The sequence below is a fragment of the Ischnura elegans genome, chromosome 9 (genome assembly GCF_921293095.1).
Source record: "Ischnura elegans chromosome 9, ioIscEleg1.1, whole genome shotgun sequence".
In the NCBI taxonomy this organism is placed as follows: Eukaryota; Metazoa; Arthropoda; class Insecta; order Odonata; family Coenagrionidae; genus Ischnura; species Ischnura elegans.
Window position 1 is genome coordinate 23,531,470 of NC_060254.1, and position 27,945 is coordinate 23,559,414.

The 27,945-nt window shown below is 42.3% G+C and overlaps 1 protein-coding gene across 11 annotated transcripts in view; it reads right to left on the reverse strand.

The window, feature by feature from the left end:
* LOC124165782 (homeobox protein extradenticle) overlaps window positions 1–27,945 on the reverse strand; it is a 380,934-nt gene that overhangs the window by 57,526 nt on the left and 295,463 nt on the right. The window lies entirely within an intron of this gene.

Below are 27,945 nucleotides of genomic sequence, written 5' to 3' on the forward strand. Positions count from 1 at the left end.
CTGAACTGGGCATGCTCCAGTTGGTACCTATTGTGAAGAGTATGCAAACTTAGAGTAAGAGTAACGGATAGAGTAGACGCTGAGTTCCCTCCAACATTCCTTCCCAACCCTTCCCTTAAAAGCGAAAAACTTATAAATAATGGATCGAATCCTTGAAATACCAAACCAAATGATTAGAATTGCCTTTCAGAATTATTGCTATAGGAGTTAACCCTCCATAATAATAAGTTAGAGCAAGCACCCCATCAATCTCCTAAATGTGTAATATTTCTAAACCTGCCACGTGAACGGCGGTGAAATATACAAGAATTGCCATGAGAAAAAATTCCCCTGGACCGGGAATCGAACCATGGACCTTTGGCTTTCCGGGCCACTGCGCAGATCACTACGCTATCCAGGTTCATAACTTCTCATGGCAATTATACCGAGGCTCATGGTAACTGAGTACCGAGGCTGGCGCCATGGTACCGAGGCTGATGGCTCATATAATTGCCATGAGAATTAAAGAACCTGGATAGCGTGGTGGTCTGCGCAGTGGCCCGGAAAGCCAAAGGTCCGTGGTTCGATTCCAGGTCCAGGGGAATTTTTTCTCATGGCAATTCTTGTAAATCTCCTAAATGTTTTTCCATTACAACCGAAGTGCAGTTATGATAAAGCTGCGTTAAAGCAGGGTTAAAGTAAGGTTGATCGACAGGGATTAACCTCACTTTAACGCTGTCTTAAGACTCAGCTCAACCACAGTATTCCTATAGTTTATACATATTTCCGTCCGATTGAGGCAAAATAGGGTGATTTCCTTTTTTTTATTGTCCAAATCGAAAGATTATTACTCCTGGAGTACATATTTCACGCTTTTAGATTTTTAAATGTCAATATCTATTTTTCGCGATTAAATGAAAAGTGAAAATTTTCAACGCGACGGCTAAGTATTAATGCTGGGAAAAGCCCGTGTGACGTCATTCTGGTACCAGCTGCCGCTGTGTGAGGCCACCTTGGTGCGAGGCTATGAGCGCCGCTACGATGTAGGCTGCTAACAGGTAGCAGAGCACCCTACTAGCAGATATTATGCTTAAATAAGGATTATTAATGCCCTATCAAACGAAGGAAACTTTCCGACCACTGGAAATTATAGAAGGTGATTATTAAGACATGTTTCCCTGAGACCTGTGCCTCATGCATGCGTTGGTAATCTCCGGCGATTTAAAACTCCTACCTACTCGTATAGCATCTAGGTCCCTAAGACGTCACATGGAGTGGCATCGCATGGGCGCCAATCTGGCCTTTTTCAAATGAGATTAAAATTGACCATTAACATTCGTTTAAACTGGGATTTCTAAAACCAAATAATTTGTATGTTATGAATACAATAATGTTGGGCAACGAATCGCAATCAATGCCTTCCGTTTTCTTTGATGAAGGAAACTATCCTATTAGTTTTTCACGTCTCCGAACGGGAAGTGGCCGGAGCGCATGCGCACAAAGAAGCCAATCCGTGACCGACTTTCATTTAAGACTTCACAGATTTTTCAAATTTACAGAAAGTTAACGATAATTGTCGTGCGCCTGAGCAAATTAACTCTCAGATCATTGACGAAAATCTTGAAGCAAAGACTAGTGAAACTACACCAAAAAGTGCATTTACACTTGAAAAAAATAAGTTTGGATCAAACCAGCCGCCAAGCAGGTCGTCACATTATCGGGCGTCCACGCATTCCTTCGCCCCCCTTCCCTTTCCCCTTATCTCATCGTTCCTCCATTCCCCTAAATCCCGCCCGGTCCCAAAATCCCGCCATAAATCCCGCCATCGCCCATTCTCCCAATCTCGTACTTTACGGGATTGCCGCTCCGGAGAGAGAGAGAGAGAGGAACCCGCACCCTCTGCACACGGCCAACGCATTTTTTTTACCAATGATGAAAAAATGTTTCCACCCTCGTCGCCTACCTTAATGGTAGCGGAGGATCTCAAGATTTCCACGAGTATAGATAGGTGCGATGAGATTTCGGGTCTACCACCCCGTTCAAGTGAAGTTCAGGTACGCAAATATAAAACATCTAAGAGAAATTTCACCTAAGTTATATAGACTATGTATTTTTTATATGATGTTATTATTAACAGAATATCAATTCTATTTTTAGAAAAATTATTTCGTGACGCCATAAATTCATCGGAAGGGAAAATAATGGCTACGGAATCAAAGCCCTACAACTTAGAGTAGCTACACTAACACCGGGTTAACAAAGCAAAGGACTCTTTCATCCTTAGAAAATTCTCATGGCTGAATTTGGAAAGGATCAGGAGCTGATTAATATTGTTGTTTCTTTGGGGGGGAGGCGTTTACTACTTTTCACGGTGTCTTGATGGCACGCAACGCCTCTCAGCGATAACGTGACTGCTTATAGACGTATGGCTTTAGAAGATAACCTCCAAAAATCTTTAAATATTGTTTGTTGATCAGGCGAAATCGCCGAATCCACTGCACAAACGCTCAACAATCGCCCACCGAATCAAATCCGCTCATCTGGTACTACTACGGCTACTGGATGAGCGGATTTGATACAGTGGGCAATGATTGAGCGTTTGTGAAATGAAGGTATCGAAATATCATCATTCTTATTTTTCCAGATTATTCAAGAAATAACGGGGGACCGTTCCCCCTCTAATCCGGCTCTGGAACGGATAAAGAAAATGGTGATCTCGCCATTATGAGCATGACACATCAGGTTTGCTTGGGTTCGTGACGGGAGAATCGCTACCGCCAGGCATGGACTCTCCCGAAAACAATCTCTCACAAAATGAGAAATCAAAAACTTTTTTTTTTAACAAACAAAACATAAGATGCTTTTCTTAATACTACTACATCATCAGGGTAACAAATGAAAAATGATAACACCAAAATTTCGGAATAATTATCCTTTAAAATAAAATTTCGCGTAATAAACGGTCCTTAACAGGTCATTTCTTTTTAGAAGGAAAGTTCACGCTTCAATTGTTTTTTTTCTTTTTCTTGACCTCATTGTTTAATGTTGATTCAGTTTTTTGGAGCACAGAACTTGAAGAAATTTAAATGCAAATTTTTGCCACCGTTTCGTCATATCTACATACCTTCATCAAAGCTATGAATGAATATGAGTAGATAATTCTGAAGCAAAAAGAGACTAGAATTTTGACATAACGTTCATTAATGATGCCATCATGTCAAAATTCTAGTCTATTATTTTTAATTAATTTAAAACTGAATTATTTTTATATTTTATTTTACTATTAAGAAAATGTTATAACCTTTTATGCCTTTTATGTATCATAATTATGTATTCATATTCATTCATAGCCCTCATTAAGGCTTTTAAATATACTGGAACATTGGTAAAGTTAGCATTTGACATTCTTGTAGAACTATACTACAACACAATGAATCAACATTAATTTGTTTTTTAAAAAGATAGACGAAGTTCGGCTTATTTTATGCATGAACGTACAGGAAAAACGGGATTCTATACCGAGGATATGTAAGCACTTGCTGACCATTTCCTGGAGCTAGAGTACCCACGGACGGAATCACGCTCGAAAAAGCAATATATCTTTTAAAAAAACGATGATTTTTTTCGGAATGCGCGAAAACCACAATGGAGAGCACCCAGGAATAAACTTATTGAACCACAAATCTTCGAAATTGCAGTACACCCGGCGCCAATTGTGCATGTGGTGCATAACGCTGCATTGGGGAGGTGCTGCGAGCGCAATTTCGGACACCAGAATTATTAAACGCATGTGATAGCAAACGGAATGCAATGGGGCGCATTCGATAAAGCCACCGCATCTAACTCACGAGCAGCGCCTTCTTTTGTTTTCATAATGGCCGCTGACGACTGGACGGCGGAAAACAAAAGACTGGCGTATCTCGCCAGCCCCTTCGCGTCCTATACACAAAAGATACGATGGATGAAAGGAAGAAGAGAAAGAATGGAGATAGGAAGGAGGTGTGGGGGGAAAATCTGGAGGCCGACGTGACTGGAGCACCCAAAATTTCATATTTTTCCTCTCCATGAGAAAAAATTCCTCCCGGTTCTTTCTGAAAAAAAGAAAGGTTTATGCTCCCCGTAAATCGCGAGACGAATCCCTTTATTTGCGAGATGGTAGATTTTTTCCATATCTTCGGGTTGAAAGAGGATAGGTGGAAATTCTCGGGCCCGAGGAGTGGAAAAGTAACGTAAGAGATAAGAACCACGAGGACTCTAGTTCCCGTGGGGGTTTTCCTTTCGGTCAGAATTGCATCTGATGCTAATGTTTCCATGGCTGCCTCCATCAACGTCATTGAGATATAATTTTTTGAGAACCCAAAATGAGACCGAGATAACGGGGCTTTAAGTTACGCATTAGAAGATATCATTCACGAAAGAAGGAGTCCTCGACCTGTGAGTCACTCGACCCGTGAGTCACCAGAACAGTAGGCGAAACTTTGGCCACTCAAAGTTATGATACGCGGTCTCATAACCGGGAGATGGAATCTAACAAATTGATTTTATTTTTTTTTAATCGAAAACTCAAAAGCAAAAATTCAGACAAATTTGGTGTTTAACTGACAAACAATTTTCAGGAATTGCTCCCTTGTTTTTAGCCGGTTTAAAGCCTCCATAGCCTCCAAACTCTCCGGCTCCTGACTCGGCCACGTAAATGACTCATTTCCCTGATGACGGTACATGAGTCGAGAGCCGTAACGTTGGAGGCTATGGAGACTTCAATCCGGGTTAAATCCCGTGAGTGGGTTATTTAAAAACAGAAGATGTATATCGAATTGTAAAAATTATCATATCAGTGAATTTGATAAGGCGTGGCTACCCGGTACTAATTCAACTCAAGGGAAAATAGACTAGACGAGGCATCCTAATATTGCAATAGCCACTGAAGGCCACAAAAATTAATGAGTAAAAAATCAGTGAGAAACCTACATTGACCGTGGTGACGCTGAAACTAGTACGAGGGTGTGGGGACAGAAAGCTTGCAAAGACGGGAAAGAGGCGCTCAAAGGGGAAAAGCATGTGAGATTTATCGGATATTTCCCTTTTTTATTCAACCCTCCATCCGCCCCGAAAGGGACGCTGTGGGACGGGCAAGGGAGGGAGGAGGGGAGAACTGTAAACGGCGACTCCATGCCGAAAATACGGAGAGTTTGAGGAGTTATTGGGAAGTGGGTGAGAGATTGTGGCGCCGACCTGGAGGGAGAGTCCGGAAAAGGGCTGTTCCACATGAGAGTATATCTTTCCTTCCTGTAAGGGGTTTTGATCCTCTCTCAAACACACCGCGTCGGACCGTAATTCACAAAGGGGATTAATCCTAAAAAAAAAGTGGGAGGGTAATAGTCCGACTTGGAAGCCTACGACGTGATTTGCGACCGACTTCGCGACGGCTTCAATATTTCCCGAAATGCCATTACGACGTTCGGGCGATCGAAATTTATGCGCGCCAACACAACGAACCATCGGCAGTGGAAGATTGAAGGCAAAAGGGCTGCATAGAGGAGGCCCAATTCTATCCCATGGTAGGCTGATTTCTGTTACCACTTCGGTCGCATTTTAATTGGTTTTCAATAATGTCCGCGGGGCGGCGATGAGTGCAATGCGATCCGATTTTTGCCAATAACTTGCAGTCTAATGTTTGCCATTGCGAGGCATAGCATTTATAAGTAATGAATTTGATACATCTAATCATCATGTGCATAAATTTCGATTAATACCCCTAATTATAGGCTGTCCCAAAAAAACACTTTTTTGGAAATTCCAAAATCGTCACTCGGATTTCGATGACCCTCGGGTATACAAGGATAGGCAAAAAAAAGATTTTCCGAAAAAGTTTAAATAATTAGGTAGCGAGGGGCGCCTAAATACCAACAACCTTAATTCATCATACGATTTCCCAAAAAATGTCAAATTAAGGGTAATCAGGGTAAGTTGTGGCCCAATGGTCTAAAATTTCGTCGGTTTTTGCGTATCTTTCACCGTTTAGGCTTTGCGGCCCGCGCAGCCTGGCGCCAAGAGTGGCGCTAGGCGATGCGGCTCGCGCGACGCGGCGCAACTGACGGCTGAGGCGGTCCCCCTCCCCTCCCACACCCCCCCTCCTCACCTGCCGTCGCCCGCCATGTTCGCATGCTTCAGTGACTCTGTCTCTCTCTAAAATTCAGATTTTGAACTCCTTTCGTAGACCAAATCATGTCGGCACGTATGGTAATAATCAATCTTATCCTTATTTTGGAAAATCGTTATAAATTTGTTAGCCTACTGAGGAAATTATTCAACAAAACCAGGTTTCAGTTGAACAAGCTCTTTCCTCGTACCCCCATTTAGCATTTACCGAAGTTGGGAAGCAATCTGCAGTAAATATTGCTTTTGTTCTTCGTCGTTTGAGATACTGATATTGAATTCTGTTATTAGGACCACCACGGCTGAGACCGTCTCCCTCCGCACCCTATCCTCCTCACTTATCCAATCCTACTCATGTCCAGAAGCTCTTTCTCCGTTATTTGTACTGCCATTTTTCGAGAATGAGATACAAATTGCAACAGATTATGCTTTTGGTCCTCACGGCGCATTTCCTCACCTTTTGCGAATTCAATGTAACAACACGGACCTCTGGTAGATATGAATCATGGAATTTACTGAGGCGCTAGGGTTAGCAGCAACTATTAAGGGTTCTCTCATTAACCCTCCATAGTTTATAACCTTCCTGCCCCGCCAGACAGGGTTTTGAAAGTTCTGATGTCCAAGCCATAAAATCATTTTTCTGCGAAAGGACAGAAGCTGATACCACTGCTGTAATTGGCATGGTATTACATTCTTACGCCCCGTTCTCTTTCGGACCTTCATTGTGAATTGCGAAGTCAGTTCATTGTGGGGCAGCTTCGTGTCTACTGAATCGTGCTGTTATTCAGTGGGCTTTACTCTTGCTCTGCAATACGTTCTAAACGCTTGCATTTCCAATTTGCGTCTAAGTGCGTAAAAGCGTATGCATACTAGGAACATAGTGGTTTGTGTTTGAGCTGTAGACATGGAGCCAAGAAGGTGATCAGAAGAGCCCGCGATATCTTCGCCCTCGGGATAAAAGAGAAATCTGAATTTCGTACACCAAGCACATACCAAAATTGCGTGATCTACTATCAGTTTTATTATTCCAAATGAGAAAGTTAAAGCACACCATAAGCGTCATTGCTATAGAACGGGTACATACTGCTCTCGTGATTTACGGTAGAGCTCGGATACCAGCCATAGAAAGGTGGAATGTGATCCAAGGTCGTAAGAAGCGGATCGAACTTTGGAACAAACGAAAAAAGTTAAGCCAGGAACTATTCTCATTAATCGTTTGACAATCAAGCCGTTTCACATCAAAATAAAAATGATGAAACGAATGCATGAACGTGAAAATGATTTCGTTCAATCTCTGAAAAAATTGCCCGTGACTAGAAACGTGCACAGGTAAGATTTATCATTTTTTGTTTCATCAAGTTCAATGAATGTTTTATTCGTGAGCTATCGCATGAATTTCTCAACAAATATCCTAAGAATTGGGAAACAACAGAAAGCTACCAAACAGTTCGACATCACATCAAACAGTTCAAGGTGGTGAATGATGTGGCCGAGAGGGGGTGGCCCCAATCATAGAATTAAATAGCAGTATCTCTAACGACGAAGAACAAAAGCAATATTTACTGCAGATTTCTTCCCAACTTCGGTAAATGCTAAATGGGGGTACGAGGAAAGAGCTTGTTCAACTGAAACCTGGTTTTGTTGAATAATTTCCTCAGTAGGCTAACAAATTTATAACGATTTTCCAAAATAAGGATAAGATTGATTATTGCCATACGTGCCGACATGATTTGGTCTACGAAAGGAGTTCAAAATCTGAATTTTAGAGAGAGACAGAGTCACTGAAGCATGCGAACATGGCGGGCGACGGCAGGTGAGGAGGGCGGGTGTGGGAGGGGAGGGGGACCGCCTCAGCCGTCAGTTGCGCCGCGTCGCGCGAGCCGCATCGCTTAGCGCCACTCTTGGCGCCAGGCTGCGCGGGCCGCAAAGCCTAAACGGTGAAAGATACGCAAAAACCGACGAAATTTTAGACCATTGGGCCACAACTTACCCTGATTACCCTTAATTTGACATTTTTTGGGAAATCGTATGATAAATTAAGGTTGTTGGTATTTAGGCGCCCCTCGCTACCTAATTATTTAAACTTTTTCGGAAAATCTTTTTTTTGCCTATCCTTGTATACCCGAGGGTCATCGAAATCCGAGTGACGATTTTGGAATTTCCAAAAAAGTGTTTTTTTGGGACAGCCTACCCTAATTATACCGCATATTCCCGTGAAACTCGGATCACTTTGTCCGTCGGCGACACGAGTGGCGACTTCCGTAAACCATTTAAATGCGCGTAGAGTGACAACATATTTAGAGGCCGACTTGGCGATCCTCAATTGTAATATTCGTGCTTGAAATGTTCAGGAGAGCAACACTCCAATCGATTACGAAAGGTGATACTCTTTAATTTTGCTCGAATTTTGAAGAACTTGGGAATCTTTGCGTAAATGGTAACGTATTATCATAATTGGAGCATAAAACCGCAGTTTAGGTATTGCGTGGTATTATAGAGGATCTGAAAGAACTGGTGTTTTCTTTACACCCGAAGTTGACAAAAGATTTCTCCTTCCTCGACTATTTTAGCGTGAGCCAGTACAGCTTCACTTAAAAGTCAGGTACGTAGCCAGGGGGAGGAGGGGTATTAAGGCCCCCGCGGAAATTTTTCCCTTGTGGCGATTACTTGCGATGTATCTGCTGAGGAGAGGAGCACAACCGTAAAAAACAAATCTTCGAATTACGAGGTGGAATAAGGAAAGAACCCGGCCCACCCCAATATGTGAAATTCCCTTGCCAGTGGCTAAGTCTAGGGTGAGGTCTACCTACACCAACGTTAGGGTTGAAACACTGATCGAGTGAAATGCAACAAGTTTTCATGAAAAACTTAGAAAATACTCAAAATTTCCGATTGAAAAAAATTTATCCGAAGTACACATATTTAACAGAATGTGTGAGATTTTATTTTTTACAGTAAGAATTACAAGAGTTAACAATTTGCCGCACGTTAAAAATAGAGAACTATAAAACTACATTGTACTACTCATCACGTCCCAATAGATGGCGGCAACATCATCTGCTGTTCTGATAGCCATCTCACCTGAAAGATAAAAAGATAAGCATTAGAAAATATACTTTTCTCCCCGAATGAAAACTTAAATTAATCACTAAATTTATCACTGAATTAAAGGTATTGTTGGTAAATCACTTGAAAATTACCACAACTAACTTTAAAAAGCGACAGGTTGCTATTGAGAAGAAGATACATAAATAACGGCTATGATGTGGACGAGTGAGAGAATACACACATAAATTATTATGACAAAAACTCTCCTCAGCATCGCTGAAGGTTGAAATTCTCCACGGCAACCACCCTCAGCGGATAATTTGGAGCTGGTCTGCGTACCACCTCTAGTCTATTTCCCGCCGTAACTGAATCAATTCAGCCCTTACGAATGTAGACACTACATTTTGATACAGAGACAACTTTAATTTTTGAAATGTCCTCGCCGAATGACGCCAAGTTACACGAGGTTGATTGCCAACCAACCAACATGATACCACGTTAGTATGCTTCATTCGTGGGTTAAATTATCCTTCCTTAGAAGGCGACAGCCAAATTCATTGCCACCACAATCAATGCTTCATTGCGCGCGTGATTTATACTCAATTTCTGACTTTTTAGTGAATAAAAACATACTGACAATTTTCTTTCCACTATCGGTTTAAAAAATTGCAAAGCAAGCATTTACTTACCAACGCAAGAATTCCGCAAGATGAGGCTTGAAACAACATCCTACATTTCTTACATTTTACATCCTACATCCACATACATTTCTTACATTTTAAGTAACGCTAAAGAACGCTATCTACAATATGAGTACACTCTCATTTAAGCCGAACGTCAGTTTGGACAATTAGTGGATTTTGTTTAAGGATTACCGAAGGCTTCACCCGGCATTTGAACTCGGGACCCATTAGCCAGCAGCCAAGCACCCTACCTACTAGGCTACCACCGTCCTCACAATACGATTATTATTATTATAGTATTCTACCGATTAAGGTAGGTTTCCATAGAGTACTAAAGAAGTGACCTAGGAGCCTCCCTTTCCATCCAGCACTGCCTCCTTCAATTCACTGTAAGGCCTACTCCCTTTCAATCTATCTAAAAATCCTATTCTTTTCCTTCCCCTCCCTCGTTTCTCTAATATTCTACCCTCTTAACATCATTTTCAACATCCCCTCCCCGCTAAGTACCGATCCCATCCATACCTTCCGTCTCCTCCGTATCTCACTTAAAGCTGCCTCTCCTCGCCAACCATATCCAGCATTTCGTCGTTCCTTTTCCTCTCCGTTCATTTCACCTTCTCCATACCCACATCTCGAATGCCTCCAAACTTCTCTCGTCTTCTTTCCTCATTGCCAACGTTTCCGAACCGTAGAGAGCTACACTCAGAGATACTTAAATCAGAAGATAGTAGGCTTAGGAATAAGACTTCATATAGAATACCCTCTTCGACGATAGACCAGAATTTGCGCACCTAATTATCCAAGGTAGGTATTTACAGTCACGCACACCAAAAACAGGGGAAAGCTACAGGAATCTGCGACCTGCTGCGCAACGTAATAAGACAAAAGAACTCCAACGCACACTCCACTAACTACTTCTCACAATCAGCGGGAATAACCCGCCGCGCCGCTGGACCACAACGTGAGAGACTAATGCAGAACAAAGGGGTCGAGAACGAGATGAATCTTCAGGTGCGCATTTATTTTTCGGCGTGCTCCCCCGGATTGCCATTAGACGAGGCACGTGGAAGCATTACTCAGGGGGAGGTAGGAGTTGACTGGGGTCGTGATGATGCGGGAGAATGTCACGGAGGGGGAGGGGAAGGGGGAGAAGGGGTGGGGGCACGTGCGGGCAGTGGACCCCACCAGCACGTGTCACGGAGCACGCCCCTCGCTGCGGGCGAGTGAAACAGGAGACCCCTGCGGGGGGCACGGCACGGCAGATGAGGGAAGAGAATAATGCACACACGACCGCAGTCACAACCAGGTGAGGTGAAATGCAAGGGCCATCTCCACAACTATACTTCTTCGATGTCTCGATCGATCGAAATAACGAACGATTTCTTCGGTAAAACATAAGCCTTGTTAACACATCTAAGTTCGCTCATAAAAATGCGGAAAAGAAAACGACTTATGGACCCAGCCTCGAGGGTGTCTCCTCGCGGGCTCTCGATCCAGCTGCCGAAAGCAGTAGATAGTGAAGCTCAGCTAGCAATTGTGGACAATAAACTGCGAAGCGAATACGAATAATTTGAGGAATTTGATTCGATCTTGTTAAGCCATTTTCATGCGTCGAAGTTGACTGCGATGATAGTACAATACACGGATAATGGGATGCTGTAATTAAGCATTTTTGTCAATTGTCCTATATGCTTCTTTTTCTGATAATTATATTTTTAAATCCAAACTTATCCAATTTTTCTTCCATTTCAACAGAGAAATTAACCGTAACAGCCAGGCATAAACATACATTCAAATCATATAAAATAGAGAAATCTCTTCCACTTAAACCTATTATATACATAAAATCGACGCTTCAATAATTGTAAAGCTGCATTTTTCGGATAACGGATACCTTTGGAAATCTATATAATTATGAGGAATGGCCGATTTCTTCCCTTCATGGAGGGTCTTTAATTCTTTGCATGATAGAATAAATTGGCATTTTCAACCCATTTGGTGTCCAGCCGGGAGACAGAGGGGTTCTGGGAGAGGGTACGGACGCAAGGGGTGTAAAAGAAGGGCCGGGGGAGGGTGGAAAATTGGGATGGGCACCTCCAAAAAAGAGAGAGACAGAGAAAGAAAGAGGAACGAGGGGGTACATAAAGCGGACGAGTAAAGCCATTTGGGGAATCAAAACTCCACTCGCAAAACCCCTTTTATGTACAGCCCTCCACAACTCCCGCGGAGACACTGAGGGAGGAAATATACATCCAAATCCCTCCTCCACCACATACGAAGGGATATCCACTGTCCTTCCCCTTTCCATTAAAAAAAACCTCCCCCGGAATACCCACCCCCATCCTTCAGCGTGTGGGTTTTTAGATATAAGTACAAAGCAGGGTAGCCACCAACTCGGGAATACCGGAAAAAAATTCAAGAGAAATTTTCTATCCACAAAAATCCGGTATTACATTCGTAATACCGGAAGAATTTCGAATACGTACCCTAAAAATAAGACAGAAAACGCAGCGATATGTATACGCTACGGTTCACCGACTGGTCATCTTAAAATTAAAAAATGACGTTAATATTATAATGATATTATTACTACATTTTAGAGCACTAAGAAAAAGGTATTAGCAGGTTACACAAGTATTTATTGATTTAACACAAAGCATTATCATCAGGCCTGATGACAATACTTTGTATCAAAACCGGTTGCATCAGTAAATAATTGAGGAATCTGGCTATCCCTTTCTTTCTGGACTCTCATGAAGGGGTTCCAACATTTTTCGCCAGATGATATTTCATTATTACATTTATTATTCAAATATAATTTAATAATTTTAAGAATAAATCAATTAGAATTATATCAAAGAAGAGCAAAATAATTTGTTCACTAAAATATTGCCTCAGTTTTTAAAGAATTGCTAGCTCATCCAGCACATACACCATTAAAGAGAAAAAACATTGTCTTATAAGTTAATAACACGAGATCTTCGGGGAATTTTCAAGCAAACTGAGATTTTGCAGACCACCTTTACACAGAGGTGAAACTCGTAAAATTACACAATGTACTGCTACACGCAATACTGCTCAACTTGACGTGCTACTATCTAAAATAAAAAAGTGTCCAAACTTATGGGGAAATATACTTTAAAAAGAAAATTTACTCAAGAAGACTTGAAAAAATCGGGAAATGCATTTGATAAACTGTGTTGGCCACCCTGATGCAACTGGGATTTTGGGCATACTCCATCTCCATAGGAAAATCCTGACTTTGCGCGAAAGGGTGGGTTATATAGGAGGGGGAGAGCCTTCTCCCCTTAGATCCTGTCCCACGGGACGAGGTATAAATCCAGGGCGGGCAGTGTAACTGGCAGGCCCCAACCCCCAGCTGCCCAGCACCAGGCAAGGCAGAAATGACCACCGCCCCCTCCTCCACACATATTCTATACGCCAAGTACACCCCTATCTCCCTCTTCCTTCGGACAGGCTCAGTGGACACGCGTGGACCTTCTATGAGTCAGCACCATTCTCTGATCTAGAATGGCAAAAATGGTTTAGCGGGAAGTTCTTTATCAGGTTTAAATCAAATTTCCTCCTCACATTCCTCTGTGACATCCGCCATTTTCTCGTGCATGAAAACTATTCACGATGTATGTCCTCATTATCTGCTTCCGATTGTCCGGTCTAAAATCTTCCTCCATACCTTACGCCTACCGTCGTCACCTCCAAAAGCATCTTCGCCAATTCCTCAAGCTGTAAAAGATGACCTCTTCATTCGCATCTTCTTCTCCTCTACTTTCTCTACAGTTGTCATCCCATATTCACTTTTCTAACTCTTTACAATCAGATGCTTGCACCGCCCCGCTCATTACGCACCTACGTAATTTTTAACACCAAGCCGCTAATATTTTCCTCTCTGCTAGTTCCAGAGCCAAAATTTCGTTGCCATCCAACAAAACCCAAGTTTTAACCAAGTACCAGCCTATTACTTAAACTCAAACGGAAGAGAAAAAGGTTTTTATGAATAGAATAAATCGTCTCGGGCAATACTATGACGAAGTTGTCCTTCAAAACAAAAAAAACAATTATGAACTACAAATTGACTCAAATCTAGGCAGCTCAGTACCATTTACCGGGGCTAAAGTGAGGATTTTACAATTGCCTTTAATCTGAGGGTTTTTCTTTATTGCTAAAAGATATTCTTGGCAGCTTGAAATGTTATACTTCACTTCCCTTTATATGCTCTAACGCCGCCGGAAGTTACTATGCTTCCTGAGCAATCGAACTCCACTTTATTAATTATCCGTTGAATACTATTATTTTGCCATCATTATTAAGGAATAGAAATAAAATATGCGATGACCTAGTCTCCATTATTCTCTACGTTATGAATGTAAGCAATGGGCTCACCCCGACTTCTTGCTCTTCTCCACGGCAAAATCCCCCACGAGCCCGCGAGGAGAATATGAAAAGGGATTCGGAGTAGAGCTAAAGAAAACAGGGCTGATGTCGCGAAGGTGGGATTTAGAGGCGCAGAGGGAGTCCAGGGATCTCTGTAGCAGGACGCTTTGGGTGCTCCGGTCGCCTCTCGCCTTTAGCCCCAAATCACCGCTGGCCACATTCGGACGTCGTTACGTATCCCTCTAAATAGAATAGATTCACGTCGTAGTCAATGAAGAAAATGTGAGCAAACTTTGATAACCAAACATGATAAATTAATCTTACAACCACATCTCATGCTGCAGAGAACTGTTAATACACACGCTAGATTATTCTACTACATTCTTGAATTCGATTACATTAGCTTACATTTTGAGAACGCTAATTCGCTAAGGCCAAATAGTTTTACAACCTCGTTTTTTCCTAATTTTAGCCTATTAAACGTAAAAGAAAATAAATGCCCTATTAATTCCATAGACAAGTCACGTATGTACTATTTTCTTTTCGCAAAAATCAAATGTGACATTTTATACAAGCTTTCGAATAGGGATTTAACAAAAATAGTTTTGAAGTCATTTTTTTACGCGTCAAAATACAAAATGTGTTTGCAAGTACTTCTTGTCCAATACCCAGCGAAAGAAATGCCAAATACTTTTAAGCATCTCGTTTTCATAAGGAATATGTATTTGTGAGGATATAATATTTTTAACACTCCACGGCAAACAGATAACACTATATTTCTGCTAAAGAGCAAATAAATTCACGTCCAAAACATGGGTCTGCAGAGCATAAGAATATTTCTGAGAAGATGATATCACCACGAACTGGCTCATTTCCTCACATCGCGGGGATTCGACACCCGTGAGTCATTGGCTCAACAAACCGGCCACCTGAGACTCGGCGGAATTACCTTGCAGGATTCTAACGGCTGCACTTACTCCCGACGAAAATTACTCCGGAATCAAAAAAAAAAGATGGACAGATAGGAGAGTGAAGATGGAGGCTTTCCACACATGAATATCTTCTGGCCAATATACATAAACGAAATTCTACGAAGAAAAATTATAAAGAGTAATTTTCATGAAAATTAAAAAAAAGCCTCTTATTGTACTTTCGAATTGTATTAATCGAATGGAAAGTGGACACCAAACAACCTTAAATTAAAACTTCCATTTTCTTTTTAATTTCATGAAATGCATTTAAACATTCTGAAATTCCTATTGGTTCTTACAATGAAAACTTTCTTTGGGTAGAAAACTGCGGATTACGGTGAGAATTAAAATGTCATTTTGCCAAAAATCTGAAACCCAGAATGAAATTTTGTCATTAATCCAGGAAAAAAATCAGGTCCCCCACTAGAGTAGGTACTTTCTGAATGATCAGCATAAAAAAAAGGAACAAGATATTAAAATTTAATTTTGATACGTAGTTGATTTACCCTTTTCAAATACTAACAAGAATTCTAATGATAATGCCCTTGTTAGCACTTTATCAATTTAAACAAATGTAAATAAATGATCGTTTTTGCTCCACGCACGCTATGAAATTGGCGTTTGGACTGTCTCCTAGCTCTATCATTCATCGTTGTACAACAACAAATGGAGTATATATACGGTAGCTGTAATTCGCCGATATCGTTTAACATTTAGTTCGGCTAGCGAGCGATCAGTAGGTATTGCCAGGAGACGGCCGTAAAAAGCAAGGTAGCGGGCTGCACTGTGGCCCAGTAAGGCTTACCCTCAATTGCATCATTTGGCCTGTCCAGTGCACGTGTCAGCAGAACTCCAAAATAGTGGCATAAGGGGTCATTTTCAAGAGCGCTCATTATTGGCGTTTTACATTGCGTAGAAATAGAATTCGCTATAGCGCGGGAAATGAAAGAAACGAATACGTCTCAATCGATTACTCTGCATTTCGATTTGAACAGTCAATGGTATTGTTGTGTATGTTTTTTCCCGGCGAACAATAGCAGTGAAGATTTCCCTGGTCTTCCACCTGGTAAGGTCCTCCATATCTCCTATCAACGTTTCGACAAGCAACTCTCTTAAAAAATCATTTGAATACTTGAATTTCTGAACTCCTGGTGGGCGACTTGCTTGTCGAAACGTTGGAAGGAGATGTGGAGGAACTTACCCGGTGCAAGATCCAAGAAATCATCACTGCAGTCATAGATATTATATGTATTCACGTAGGTATCCAGGAAAATTACCTCAGCATGGTAAAAAAACACAAAGCAACACGTACACCATTGAGGCACATAGACTCATAGACATACTTCAGTAGGATAGGCGATGGAAAGGGGGAGAATATTAAGAGCATGCGCATGAGGAGATGGAACGGGGGAAATTGCGGGGAACCCCTCCAAACTATTTGGTATTCTGAGCGCAAAGGAGGCACGGACGATTGCTTGGAGGATGGAGAGGAGATTGGGGGTGGAGGGAGGGTTGAGATCAAGAGGGGTAGGTAAGAGAGAAGAGGGGGGGGAAGGAACACAGAGGCAGAAAGGGGACAGAGGGAGCCCTATTTTCAGGAAGGGGAGGAGGAAGGAGGGGTTGTGAGGTACGGCGGAAAGGTTGGACGCGATAACATTCACCATTGGAATATTTATCGAGAGGCTGGCGTCGAGGCAATTTCGTAGAGGATTTCCAAGAGCTGGTGCTGCTGGCGGGAATTTTCGCACGACGGGAAATTAAACCATCCAAAGAATCTAAGAGGAAAGTAGCAGCGTCAGTGAATCCGAAGCATCGTCGGGGAAAATACAAAGAAAACTTTTTCGAAATAATTTCTCCGTTTCCGCCTTACAAAAAGAATCAAAAAGAAACAAAAAGAAGATAGAAAAAATCCTAACAGACTTACTAGAAAAGGAAGCATTCATTTGCAAACAAAGAGTTGTTTTTCGCTTGTATTTTATTTTTTAATGTTATTACGCTTTGTTTAAGATACCAGTCTCAAACCGGCCGAATTTGAGGCACGTGTTGTTTGAACTTAGCCATTGATAAATACTCATAAATAATTCCACGATTTCCGCAAGTGAACCTAAAGAAAACCTGACAAACCATGTATGTTATTAGGCACCTTCAAATATTTTGTTTGGCAACACAAGCAGTCATTCAAGGCCCAATCGCTGAGGAAAATGGTATTTGGTCCGATTACTATTTCTTAAAGCAAAATTGATTCCATAGGAGCCATCATATGCCATCGAAATTAAGAAGCCAATTACAAGTAGGCATTTCAATAGAGTTACCTACCAATTTTAATGAAAAGGCTAAAGGCAGTACCCGTCTTCCAGCAAGTAGCGTTGTTGAAAATTGAGAAAAAAGTGGATTACTAGTACCCTCACGAAATAAGTGCAACTGATCGTGATAAATAAACCAAAAAATCTAATCATAAGTACGAGATAACATATAAGCACCTACACAGCCTACATTCCTAGACCTCATAGCCGCTAATGTTTTATACGAATAATTCAGCAATTAGAACAAAAAGTAATTTTATAATACAGTTTTACTTTGAAAATTAGGAAATAAGATACATTAAAACTTATGGTAATAATATAAAATAAACTATCTACACTTGACTGAGTCAGTATTCATTCATTTTTCAATCGAAGAAATTTATTTTTAATATAATTATTGGCCTTTCAATTCTCTGGTAAGAAGTAATATACCTTAGGCTCTATTTGCAGGAAAGAAGTTTTGGCCCGATTACTCGTTTATAGTTACTCTCGGATGTTGTATCCATATTTCCGCATATCCTGTTCCGCTGTGCCGAATACGTGGCTTCCCTACACGGAGGAATTTGGCTTAGTGAGGTGGCTTGAGTGTTGGCTTCCCACCCCGTGGGCACGGGGTCAAATCCCGGTGGTGGTAGAGAATTTTCAGAAGCCGCCCGATTCATGCTAGAATGCCCTGAGGGGGGCACTTCAGGTACAACACTCCGTCCGTCGGATGGGACGTTAAGTCGTGGTCCTCCTGACGCCTTCCGTTTTGAGCAGGCTAATGCCGACGCCGGGTTTCTCTCCGCCTTTCCTTCCCTACCCTTTCTCATTGCGCAAAGTACCTAAACTACGGGTCGTTTCCTTCAAGTACCATACCCTTCACACGGAGTAATATAAGGACGGACAAGTTCAACTGATTCAGGTGTGATATAGTGGACGTTCGACTTATTGAAATGAAAGGTAGTTGGACTGTTCAAAAATTATTTTTTGCGTACGATGCGTTTCGACTCACAGAGCAATCTTATAGTAAAAGACATCATAGCACATGAAATCGTCGCATTTATGCCTTGGAGATAGGGGTGGAGAGGATGGGACAAGTTTGAGGAAGGGGTGGGAAACAGACGTACAGTGGGAAGACAGTCAGAAAATGTATCACTAAAGAGACAGGGAGGGGTTGGGGGAGGAATCTAGTCATAGTTGTAGAAGAATCACTCCACCCCTTCCTCAAGTGTATAAATGTGAAGAAAAGATACAGTGTCCGGCGTAATACGGTGGAAATCTTTGATATTCAGCTTAGTAAAACAGGTGACTCGGCAACTCGTGCCTTGATAATGGCACGAGTTGCCGAAACCATGGTCGGTTTAAATAAGTGTGTGGAAACAGACAAGTGGTTTTACTAAGCTGAATATAAATGTGACGTTCCCATGTACTACAATATGTAGTACCAGATGGCTCTGTGAGCCGAAACGCGTCGTACGCATTAAATAATTTTGGAAAAGTGCAACTACCTTCATTTCAATATACGGACGGACATCTACAATATCCCACCCCAACACTTTTCCACCCCCTCCCGCCAAGTCATTAGCAAGGCGTTCCGCTCGATCCCTTTTCCCTTTTCGTAAAAACCCTCTTTTCCCTCCATTCCCTTTTCGCCTCACCCCCTTTCTTCCCTGAAAACTCCACTTCGTCACCCCCCAATCTTCCGTCTTCTCGAGTTAAAACTCTTCCATCCACCTCACAGACCCTTAATACCGTCCACATTCCCCGTTTTGATGAAAACCTTCGCCAGGGGACTCCCGCGTCGCTCTGCTGAAAATTTAAACGACCGATTCGATTTTCTTTATCGCATCTTCCATTCTCGTGGCCTTATCACGTTTTTTCTTCCCTCGCCCACGCAAGATAGATTTGATCAAACCACAGATTTAAAAAATATTCATGCAGCTTAACTTGGACGCAATATTACAATTCAATCCCCACATAATCTTCCACAATAACCAGTAAAGTTTGAGGCAATGTCTTCAAGGTTAGTGCAAATCATATATTTTGCGCAATATTGCGCAAAATAAATTATTTGAAGAACCTGATTACGCATTTTCCTCGAATCAACCTCAACTAGAATCAAGTATCGTTTCCTGCAAGAAGCAGTGGAGTTTCTTGACAATATTTAATTTTCCAAATATTTTACATTATTTTTTAATTAGATTTTGACGATAAAATTAGATCGTATAGAAGTGAAATGTAATCAATTAGGAGAAATTAGTGTTCCATTTCACCTACACCTCGCTAAAAAAAACTACTTCTTCAGGATATTTTTCAAAGTTTTAGCTTAAAAGTTGATGTTTAACACCACGGAGTTTTCCGATACATATGAATTTCCGTTTGAAAAATGAAGGGAACCTCTAAACTTGCTCCTGCTCAAGATGCTCCTTGCGTATAAACTTGGAACAATGAATTAAGTTGTATCAAGCTGATATTTCCAATGCAGGAAAATGTTAATACTGTGATTGATACTAATCAACTAATTGGTTGGCAAAACGAGAATTCATTGAGTTAATCTTCTAAACTGGGTAGAATTTCGAGTCGACGAGATTTTTGGACTTCCCATATGCAATTTCAGATTTTTAGTGCTCAGAAAATTTCATTTTCTCTCTAGTTCCCTGATCAAATTCGTAATCGGAAATATCAAAAACCCATACACTGCATTTTAATTTCAATGGGTTACCTTGCCGCACTTTTAAGCATTTTGCACAACAGCACAGCGCGCCTCCTTTCTTTTTCCTTCCTCTTATTCGAACACCTCCTGAAGTCCGGGAAGAAAAGTCTCGGACTTACGAGCTTGGCTTCAAGAGCCTATCCCCCGGACCCGCCCTGGGTTTCCGTTTCTGAGGCGGTCGGTCGCCTCCAAAATACCAGCTAAAGCCTTCCAAGCGTGTGAACTACGAAATTCCGCGCGATAATGCTCCAGAGGTGGAGTTTAATTACAGTAGGACCAGGCGATGACAGCCTCTCGAAGACGGATTCATTACGAGGGAACAGTTTAGCAGGGGCGTGCTACTGGTGCGATATGGAAATCCAGGGAATAAGGGTAGGGGAATGGAGAGGGAAAAAAGGGTCCGCTGAGATACGCACGGAGTAAAGAAATGAGGAATTAAGAAAGCTGACGCATGGACCTCAATAATTGGCCGAATTCCAGCGAAAGAAAGGCTTATTCTGACACGCAGCTTACGTAGTGTTACGACACTTGGAAATTTTCGCATGGAAAATCTCAAAGAGCGAAGTATTGTACGCTTAGTTGGTAGCGCTTACGCTTTCAGCTCTTCACTGTTAACTTCAATCATTAATTTATATATTTTTCTCACTGATTTGTGCCTAAATTCGGTGATAAAAAAGGGATTCATGGGAATATTTCCTGAGCGGTTTGACGCTATACTCGCCAACCATAGCAACATTTCTCTGCTGGAATGAATGCAGAGGCATATCCTAGTAATTCTTGATGAAGAAGCATTTAAGTCAGCGCCACCAATAGGTAGCTGTATCTCGTTCAGTGTGACTTCCGCTATTAATTGGCTCAAGTGCATATTACAGCCGTGCATATTTTCGTGAAAAATGGATATAGATGACTGGTAACGCCGCAAGTGGCGATTTTGAAATCTGATTTCAATGCGCGCGGAGCGACAACAATTCAAGCGGCGGACTTGAGAATCCTCTAAGGTAATATTCGCGGGATATTCAAACACGAAGACACCCTGGCAAGAGCGGAGCGGCCCGGGCTAGTGAAATGAATCATGAGGCAAAGGAAGGTGTAGGAACGAAGAGGGGGGCCCGATATGAGAGTGAGTCCCGCCCGGGGCCCGAGCACCCTCAGCAAAAGACCTTTAATTACGAGGCCATCATCTCGTCCCCTCGCTCGCGAAGAGATTAAACCCACTGGGAAAGCTTCCATCTCAACACCTTCCTGCCGTTCGCCCACCACTACACTCTTGCAGTATATTGAAGGGGGTTGGGAGAAGAGCGGCAGCCGTTACACCCCGTAAAACCCCAACCTTTCATTAAAAGTCTCGCATTCTTAGCATTCCGCCGTTCCATCCTCTCATTACGCATAGCTCTCTGGAGCCTCGATTCTCTCTTCAGCCGTCACTCAAACTGCCACTCCTGACATGCGTCACAACTGGTGATGCGCGGCGTGGGAAAAAAAAGACGAAGGTTTAATTTCCACGGCAACCCAAAAGAGGGCTCTGGAATGATTATCAGCGCCAGCGGTGGGTGGGCATGTTCCCTCCCTCCATCGCAACAACCGTGGATACTACACAGAGGGGGCCCCGATGACATGGTATGGTATTTGAAGGAGACGACCGACAGCAGAGGTCATTTGCGTCATGAGGGAATGGTTTAGAATGAAAAGTGGAGAGAAACCCGGCGTCGGACCTTTCTTAACGAAAAGCGCCAAGGGGACCATGACCTAACGTCCCATCCGTCGGACGGAGTGCTATTCTCAAAGTGCTCTCCACATAATACTGAACTAGAGAGATGGCACTTTTCCACAGGTTTATTGAGGGTACGACGCATTTCGACAGTTAGGTGAATATCAAGTCATTGTACTTGATAATGACCTAACAGTCGAAACGCATCGTATTCTCAATAAACCTGCGGAAAAGTGCCATCTCTCTGTTCTTTTAATACTTAGAGGATGTCATTCCACTATATTTCGCCTGCTTTTGTTACTTTTACACAAAACTGACGTAACAATCGGGCATTCTCTCTAAATTCTCAGCCAGGAATTGAACCCGGGTCCATGAGGTGTGAAGCCAATACTGTTCTTCCCGTAGAAGCATGATTCCTGCTACGACTTCGCGAACATTTCAATCGGTTTTGAAAAATGGTCGCTGCGCAGCAACGGGCACAGAGCAATCCATTTAATTCTCAATATTTACATTGGAGTATTACCACTCGCTAAAAATATGCTTTCAAAAATTATGAATTTGATTGATAATTTCCTAACGGATATAAATTTCGGTTAAAACCCCCTACTTACAGCTTACCAGCAGGCTATCCAGCGTTGCTAGGGTAGGATTGTACCCAGAGAAGTGGGAAACTTGGAACTTGGAATTCATGGTCACATAGCAGGATTTTTAGGTGAATGAACAAAGCTGGTATGATGATGGTAGACATATGTTAGAGCAAACAATCGAAAAAACGATTTCCGTATACCACGCATGGGATCGTCTTATACCCCGCTCCACAACATCGATCGTTAGGTGTCCATACGTGCACAGAATAAAAATTCCGTGTGAACACATACCTGCCCCAAGCGAAAAGGTTTCCACCAAGAGCATTAATTGTTAAGTGTAGAATCCTACGAGTTATGTTTTGCCTTTGAGCGTGTCAAGAGGTGTGCCTACCTGGAAGGATGTCCAACAGCATAACGATGACGACATTGAATAATATAATGACGATGAATGACGTGACGTAACAAACGATAATGAGAAAAGACGCGAAGGACGCGTCAAACACAACCAGAAGTTCAACTACGGGGTTCAGGAACATGGGGTTCAACTAACTTTGATCGCAATTCGTGCAGCTATATGAGAACGCATAGTGGACAGACAAACAGACATCCTATTTCATACACATAGATTTCCCCGTGACATTAGGATCGCTCTGCCGCCACCGACGCGAACGGTGGCTTGAGTAAATCCACTCAAAAGCGCCGTTAGTAATTCCAACGGATAGCAGTCATTCTTGAAGTCGATTCTTCAAACGCCATGACTGAAAAATTCAGCCAAATTAAATTCGAGTCTGACGTTTGCATAAAAATTTTCAGATAATTTTAATTTGTTGCTGCTCAAATTAAGCACGGAAAGTAATCGACCAAGACCCACATAAAATGGCGAGTGCGCAGTGAGTGTGCCAGTCAGGACTCCTTGGAAGACGGAGACAAGGAAAGGGGAGGATGGTGGAGGGAGCGAACGCCTCACAAGTGGTAGAGGATAGATTTTTACTCGCTCGTAAAAGACTGAATGCACGATCCGACCACTGAAATTTTCACAACATCCCCACCACCCCTTACGAGTACTCCCCTCCAGCACCACTCCCTAAAATACTAACCACACACTCACTCGCTCTTTTTACAGGCACACCCTCTTCACTTCCTTATGCCCCCATAACCCCCGTTTTACGTCGCCTGGGCTGACCCCCAAAAGACGGCAAGACCACCTCCTTCCTTCCACCGATCCGCCAAGCGGAAGAAGTAGGGTTGGACGGGGACTCAGAGGGACCCTAAGATGTCATTGTTTGGTGGTTCTATCGCAAGGCCGTCCGGGTCTTCTAAACATAGTCAACTCCAATAGATTATATGAAATGGGAATAAGCGTAAAATTCCATTGAAAAAAAAGACCATTTTGAGGTTCCATATGTTTCGACTGGGTTCTAAATAAAACCTACGTCTTCTTCGTCACTCATCCGAATTACACGAGAGCGAATTATATTAAGTGCAGCGCAACTCCGGAGGTCCTTCTCAACTGCCATATGCGAAATTTCTTGGCTTCACGTGAGGAGAGCTTTCCATTATTTACATCTCAGAGACATCGCGATCAATCACCCATGAGATAGCATAGCTCGACCAAATTATTGTAAACGGTCAACCAATGGCGTCCAAGTGTAAAATATCCTTCCGACGATCATTATCAATGGAAATTTAACGTCAATATTCGAGCGCCATTGTCATAATTAATAATAGACGACAAACACCCGGCTTATTGTACTGAGTCCCTTTCAAGTAGTCCTTAGATATTATATAAAAATATTCATAATATAATCTCAATACTTGACAGTTTCCTTGAATAACAGAGCGTATGTTACTGAAGTACTTATAATAAAAATCGAACCCAATAAAGAAAACCGTTGAAAATGCTTTTCCAAAACGTCTTTATGCTACTTAGGGCCTTTATAGATTCTTGAGAGCTTACTGAGGCTGGACATCTAATTCATTAAGGTCACAAGAGGCGTTGAAGAAATTTTACGCGGAGAAATCACTCTGAGGATTCGAAAGTGAGCCACAAACAGTCAATTTTTCAACCAAAAAACTTATACAGTACAGCAACTTAAAAACTGTTCGTTGCAACAGTATGAATTTACGAGACATTCAGAAGCGGCAATGAAAATAAATGAAGTGCCAAACACTTTTCTGCAACCCCTGCCTCGAGAGGACTATGCGATTGGAAACACGGACGAAGCACCTCATAACTTCTCAAATTTGACCAGCTTCCGTCCGCAATATCAAAACCGTAGACAACCGGAGTGTTAATAAACTGGGAAAACATGAAAGGCGAAGTGAGGGGGAGTGGTTATACGTTCAAGACGATGACCCTCTATTTCCCAACCGCATCCGTGGGTTTTCGCACAGGATGACATCGGATAAGCGCTATAAACAGCTTGCATTGGAGGATCATAACAATATAAAACAGAAGTAACGCCTATAAAAGGTGGACAAAAGTAGTTTGCGTGAGGGGAACAGTGATAACACCACATTCCCGCAATATAGAGTACTCAAAGGCCGCTTATGAGATAAATAAAAGCAATACCAAGTAATCAAACACTCTAGACGCATTAATGAATGCGATGTTACCCCAAGTTGACTTCTTGGGACATCTTTCTTATACCACTGTTTTAACATTTGTTATGCAAGAATGGGCTCGTTCGCTATTTTATAATGTCGATTGCGATTACAGTGTTTAAAACGAAGTCCGTATTTTTCCGTTTTTCAATCCGTCACCTACTCCCCCAGTTATTCGCGGCGAAATATCGACAGTCTCACCCCTTTCGCTGATTAAGTTCATGGCGACACTAACTCGCGCCGAGCGGCTCACCGCTTATCCGCTACTCATCGGCCTCGTTCATTCGTCTTACGAGTTTCGTTGCCATTATCACTCCGATGAGCAATTCTTTCCGTTAGAGGTTGGGTCTCTCTCAACGACTTAACGAACCTGAACTTTAATGACGTCACCAATCGTCTCTAACGGAACTACCCCAATGTATAAGATATGAGGGAGTCCAGAAAAGTCCAAATGAAAAAAGTACACGTGAGAGTTTAAATCGTCCCCAAGCTATCGATTTGCATCAACACTAACATACGATAATTATTTAAAATTGCCCAAGAGGCATAATAATCTTTCCGCAATTCTCAGCCACCATAGGACTGGCGTGATTGCTTCCCAACAATAAATACAAAATGCATTTCGAAAAAAAAATCTGTACACGAATGAATTGTCCGAACGACTGTAGCAGGAAGCGGAGCGATATAGCGGGTCCGGATCGACATTCGATAAACGAGGAATCGCGCGAGGGCATTAAACAGTCCATAACGACGGGCCCTGTCACACAGTTTCGGAGAGTCCGGTCGACAACTGGCCGGCCCATTTGATTTACGAACATAACGCCCTCGTAATATTTAGCGCGCCATTTATTTTTCATCGAACAGTAGAGGGCGGTTATTGCGCATTAACGGACATTATTCCGAGTGACGTCCGCTCTCGCCGACCAAAAATAATAAACATAATGAAAAATTAAAAGCGACCACGTTGCCCCTCCCAGATTATGGCTCGTAAAAGAATAGTAAAGCTGGCGAACTCTCCCTTTCAGCAGCGCGAGGGTGGGCAGAGTGAGCGCTTGGTACGGATGGAAGGTTTACTCACTCACTACGACCTTCGCTATCACTACAGCTGAGAGGAACTCTCGGAGAGGAACAAGTAATCAAGAGACGGCGCGCTTTTTACGCCCCTGGAAGCCTCCCGCGCCGAGATAAAAAGAGCTATAAAATCAAGTGAGGAAGGAGAAATAAAAAGAACATAGTGGAAGGGTGCCAGGAAGCTTTCTTCCCGACGAGATGAGGTATGAATGGACTGCTTAATGAAGAACTTTCCCCATGAAGTGAAAACACTGATACGAATGGGTTGATGGCGACGTTATGGAATGATGAAACGCAGATCCTGGTAAATCTCAACCTCTTACCATCCCGTCGAACACGAAATTCTCTGGGTTCGAATTTTTATCGTTTTATACCCCCGTATGTGAAATATAACAAGAAACGAGACATTTCTGGAAATATTTGCGTGCGAGTTTTGAAAACAATAGACGCTAAATTTTCCTTCAAATAACCAATCAAAAGAAGACAGTTAAGAGAATAACATTAGTCTCTGATCTATAATGATATTGATGATAAGATTGTGGTACTACGACAAGCGTTAAAATGTCTCAGAAGTTTGACACAAATTTTAAGGAATCAATATATGAATCAGATGGAATTTCCAAAACTCCGTTCAATTTGTACGAAAGGTAAGCAACAATATATAGTCCACTTACAATGAAATGGTGAAAGCAATCTCGACAAAGAAGGCTACTGAAGTAGTCTACAATCCTTTCAGACAATCTTCAACCTGTAAACTATCGACAAAACTCTAATCATTAACCATCGAATAAATATCAATGTTCACCATTGTCTCCAACATTGAAGATCAACAATGACTTCAATAAATGAAACAATTGAAGACTTAAATTCACAATTCTGCGCTACACTCGTCAGGAAGACAAGTCTCGTCATTTCAATTAAAAATTAAATTCTCAAATTCTACCTGATACAAGAAACTGAGGTCAAATTCTCCCAGTAACATAACAATGGCGAACAGTAGTTTCAACAATGGTTTCGATTAATCGAATAATAGAAAAAACAATTGTGCTACAACCACTGCGCGACACACGAAGAACAGCTGGTAAGGGGCACTTCAGCCGAGGTAGAAGGGGATTGGATCGTAAAATGAAAGAAGGAGCACCCACGGGCTCTCGGTCAGGAGGCAAGACACGGGAGAAAGGAGTAAGAACCCTGGAACCAGCCCACGAACCCTCGGCACGGAATCAAAGATATAAGAGGAAGAAGAAGTAAAGGGGGTTAAGGGTGCGACCGTTAAATGTTCCGTCCCAACATTTGTTCCCGACTTTATTGAAATCGGAAGAGGTGAAGGGTATCCGGGGGTGGAGTAAACGTCATTGAGGGAGTGATTTGTGGAGACATCTGCAGGGCGACTCCGGAGGCAGCACACAGGGTGCCACATTCGTAACTAGGGGGCCCTTATGAAATATTGAGGCGGGCGCTGGAGTTGTTACTGGCGGTAAAAGTTGAAACGATCGGGAGGGGAAAACCGTATTGGCAGTGTGGGTACGCCGTGACCCTTTTGGGTCACACAACACCCCCTCGATATCGCCTTAAAACCTCCGAATAGTCCACGAAACGAGTCGATTGCAGGGTATTCGTATCTTATTCCACTTATACGACCGAACCCACATGCTCGCGCCATTCGGGAGGGAATGCAGAAGGAAGGGAATGCGAAATTAAACCTTTTATTAATTCATTCCAGATTCGCTTTTTGTTGTTGCGGCCAC